Here is a 4,620-nt window from a genome sequence, read left to right as displayed (position 1 = left end):
ACACACACACACATACACACACACACACAAAACAGGGTCTGTCGTCTCTGTTTCGAAGGCTCCGAATCCCTGGCTGTCCTCAGCCCAGCTGCAGCAGGGACCAGCTTCCTTAGCTGAACGATGATCCCCCTCAAGGCGTCAGAGACAGGAGCTAGTTCTGAAGAGTCCGGGACAGGTGTAGTGAAGATGCCTGTCCAGTGAAATCCTCCCCTTTAATGAGGCTGCCTACCCCAGGGGCCGAGGAACTGAAACGGAGCAAGAAGGGGCCCCAGGCAATTCACCACCAGCAGGGGCTCAGAGTCGTTGAGCCCCGCGTAAAAAATTGAGCTGGGCGCAATCTAAGGTGTAATTGTACCATTTGGCCACCAGACGGCGCTCAATCATCATCTTTGCTTTTAGTGTCTCAAATTACGCAGCAGAAAACTTCCTGCCCATTCAGCACATGCAAGCCACTGTTGCGTGTTTCTTGCGTCAGCTCAATTCTCACAACCAACCATGAAGTATTTGTTGTTGCCCTTACACAGCCGAGAATCTGAGGTTCAGAGTATTTGAGTAACTTGCCTGAGGTCACACAGCAGTAACTCTTAGAGGCAGGACCAAGCCCAGGTCTTGTCTCCAGAGGCTGCACTGTGCACCCCCATACTGCTTCCTGTTGGACGTGTATGATACTGCATGCATTTAAGTTCATGTTCTAGCAAAATACCTCCCTGTATAAGGTGCCAAACTTTCATTTGAAATGTTAGGGGTCACACAGTACAGCAGAGAGGAAAGTCCTCTGTTTTGTCCCAGAAGTTTGGGTCTGACCCTGTAGCAGGGTGTACTTGTGCCAGCTCACAAGCAGACCATTACAGTGCGGGGTGCGTAGTAGGACCCTCTGGGCTCCCTCGTCCCCACCAGTGCTCACATGCTCCTGGTCGCCAAGGACAGCCATCCTGGACCTCCCCAAGCCACCACGCAGGCCATCTGGGAAGGGAATGTGCCCAGGCGCTCTGCCTCTGAGCTGTTGGAATTGCATGCCCCAGGGTGGGCTCGGAGAGCAGGAAACACACAGGTATTGTCCAGGTGACTGAGGGGGTCCTGGGCCCGATATGGGGGCTGCTGTGGGGTTAGCAGCTGAGAAAGGGCCTCACGGCTCCAGCCAAGGAGTCTTCCCTATTCACCCAAACCTGGAAGCTTCATGTGGTTCTGGAGACCCAGCTCTGAGAAGACCCCAGCTCCAGAGGGTGGAGGCCACATGTGCATCCTCCGGCTTTGCAAAGTCCTGCCACATAGCAGTGGGCTCCGTAAATACTCAGAGGTAAAGAGAAGGTGAGAAAGAGAAAGGGAAGGATGACGGAGGGAGGCTCAGACAGAGGGTGGAAGGGGCAAAGACCAGCAGAGTCCATCTGGGCCCCACGAGCGGATCCAGGGAGCTGGCATGAGGCGCGGCTTGTGGAGGAGGGTGAGTCTGGACCGCAGTGGGCCACCTGTTTAGGCTTTGTCCCGGGAGTCTGGGTCTGACCCTGTAGCCGCATGCGCTTGTGCCAGCTCACAAGCAGACTGTTACGTTTTCAGGAATTCTGCAGATCGCTGTTAAGCACAGCCATTATTACAGATTACAGGATATTCAGAAACAGGTAATACATACCCAGAACTTTCTAACATTTTACTATACTTTATTGTTTTCTCTGCCGTTGAGGTTATTTCTGGGTGGTGCGTCTGTGTAGTAGAGCCTGTGTGACGATGTGCTACTGATCTCTTCCCCACGGCACAGTCGGTGACTTCAGATTGGTAGTTTGAAATTGGCCATGACAGGCAGATTTACACCACGGAAACTGGCAAACACTGCCAATCAGGGCTTTTTATCATGAAACATTTACACATAAGTGCACTACTGCCCATAAGGGGCAGCATGGTCGGACTGCACTTTTAAAGGGTCTTGAGGGCAGGGGAACCAAGAGGCGTTCAAGTAAAGGAGTGAAGAATCAGAGCACCATGCAGTTTAGTGACTTGGACCAGGACACGTTTGAAAGCCCAAGTACCTTAGAGGAGCCACTGGCTGACATCCAGACGGCAGAAAGCAAGCCACCCCGAATCAGGCCCTCTCCTTCAGTGCCACGGAGCACGGTCTAGAGGGCTGGTTCAACTTTGAAACACACGGGAAAATAACCCCCACCAGGACACAATCCTGCCACCCTAAATCCCAGCCTGCCCCAGGGTATCTGTCTGCTGCTTCTGCCACCCTGCAACTGCACAAATGTTTGGGGAGGAGTCCTCTCTGCCAGCGCCTCCTTTCACCGCCCAGATGCAGCAGGGCAGGCCCGGGCAGCTCTGTTGGCCACCAGCCCCACGCTACCTCCGTTGCCTTCATTCTCAGATGAGGAGGATGCAGGGAAACAGGGCAGGGGCGGGGGATGGGGGAGGGACAGAAGGCGAGGACTGAAGTTTTGGGGCATTTTCGACATCATCAGCCACATTGAGCAGACAGCCGGAGGTGGGTGGGAGAGGTATTTGGGCATTGCTGGCACGCAGGTAGGATCTCCAGGGGGCCAGTGTAGGTAAAGAGAAGAACTGAGGTCAGAGAGGAGCTGAGAACATGTGGTGGGGGCATCGGTGGAGGCAAAGGGCCCCCCAAAACAGCTCGCTCCCTGACTGGAGATGCTGTGCCAACAGAAGGAGGAGGACTCCATTGGAAGGGCCAAGCTAGTGCCACCTGGCAGTGCCCTGCACTTAGGTTCCAAACGCTTGGTGTCTCGGGTTCTCAGGCCCCATAGGCCACAGTCCTCGAAGATAAAGGGTATGGAGGTTAAAAAAAAAAAAAAAAAAAAAGTCTGTCACCAAACGGTCTACTGACCAACACAGCTCACAGCTGAGTTCTGCCTTTATCGGAATGAGGTCTCCCTGACTCCATAACCTCACATCGGCCCCAACTGGTCAACAACAGCTACCACGACCATTCCAGAACCTTTGCTAGACCAGCTGAGGCTGCAGGAGAGAGGTCCGGGCTTCAGCGAGAAGGAAATGAAGGATACATCAGCCCCAGATATATCCTAGCCCCTACCTATAGCCCAGAAGAGCGCATGGGACCTGTCCCTCTTCCTGTGGGTCAGTGCAGGGATCCAGGAAGCCAGAAGTGGGGAGGCGGGGGCTTTTATGCGGTGACCCTGCCCACCGACCACCCCTGCTGGCCACGCCCACTGCTCAACACAGACCAACCAGGGACTCAGCTTCCACCAATCCCATCAGCATCTGTTCCCCCATGGGAGGTGTTTGGAGAGGGAGTAGAGATGACCTGGGGTCCAGAAGACTCCTCTCCAGCAAACATCTCGGGGGAACCCAAACACCAAGAGGCAGGAGCAGAGCTGCTCTGCCCAAAGGAAGAGCCTCAAGCCCCCTTAGTCTTCACCTCACTAGGAGCGGGGGCCCACCCACTCCTTCAAACCACACTGTGAGGCCAGAATCACTACGCCTCTTGCACAGAAGAAGAGACTGAGGTTCAGAGAGGCCCACTATACACCCAATGGCACATAGCTGTTGGGTAGCAGCCTCACTGGGCTTGTCCCCCTCCAGTGACTGCCTGGTTACAGACACCAGGCATGAGGCCAGGACGGGCACCCTATGGATCAGCACCATCTGCCTCTCAATGGCTCACCCAAAAAAATGCCAGTAACTCAAAGGAAGGGGTGCTGTGGTCTGAATGGTTCCCCCAACATTTATGTGTTGAAATCCTTACTTCCAGGCGATAGTATTAAGAGGAAATTGGTACCAAGATGGGGGGTGTTACTGTAACAAATACTTAAAAATGTGGAAGCAGCTTTGGAACTGTAAGAGTTTGGGGTACCTGCCAGGAAACCCCTATACTGCTATGAATGAACCATTAAGGGCGGTTCTGGGGAGGGCTCAGAAAGACAAGAGGCTTGGAGCCCTGCAGACCGCATCCCCTGGGGCTGCCTGTCCACCCCCCTGACTCAGGCACCGGGCCATCCAGTGCTGGGGATGAGGAAACAGCCGGGCCCCTGCCTGCCTGTGGAGGGCTCATCTCATCATCTGCTCTCACCCATGACGAAGTGCAAAGAGCTCTATGTCTGAATGTCCCAGAGGACAGCCCCGCCACTCCACTGAGAATCTCACCCCTCCCAGGCGTCACCTCCCTTCCCGGCTTCATGTAGCACCAGGACACAGAAAAAAGCATTCCTCCTTTACCCCGTTGCCTCCACCCTCCACTACAACATAAACACCAGGCAGGCTCTTTCCAGCACTGTGTTCCCTGAACCCCTTGCCACTGACCGACACTCATTCCCCAAAGGGAGGGAGGCAGGCAGAGAGGCGGCATGAGGACCCCCCCTGCACAGAGCCTGCTGCCCCAGCTGCAGGGCCAGAGAAGGGAGGCAGCCTGTGTGGGGAGGGGTGGCGGCCAAAGGAGTGCCACAGGGGAGCAGCAGCTGGGGCTGGGCCCAGACACTCAGCAGAGGTTGACTGGAAGCTTCCACTGTGGCTAAGGGACAGCCACTCCTGCCTTGTCCCCTCACAGGCCAAGTCCCCAGGGGAAACACAGAGGACAGAACTCAGCACTTCCTAATTGCAATCTCACCCCACTCACTGAGATCTCACCCTTCCCACTGTCATCTCACCCCACCCACT

Source organism: Piliocolobus tephrosceles, chromosome 6 (genome assembly GCF_002776525.5).
Source record: "Piliocolobus tephrosceles isolate RC106 chromosome 6, ASM277652v3, whole genome shotgun sequence".
Classification (NCBI taxonomy): Eukaryota; Metazoa; Chordata; class Mammalia; order Primates; family Cercopithecidae; genus Piliocolobus; species Piliocolobus tephrosceles.
Note: the sequence above shows the minus strand (reverse complement) of the source record.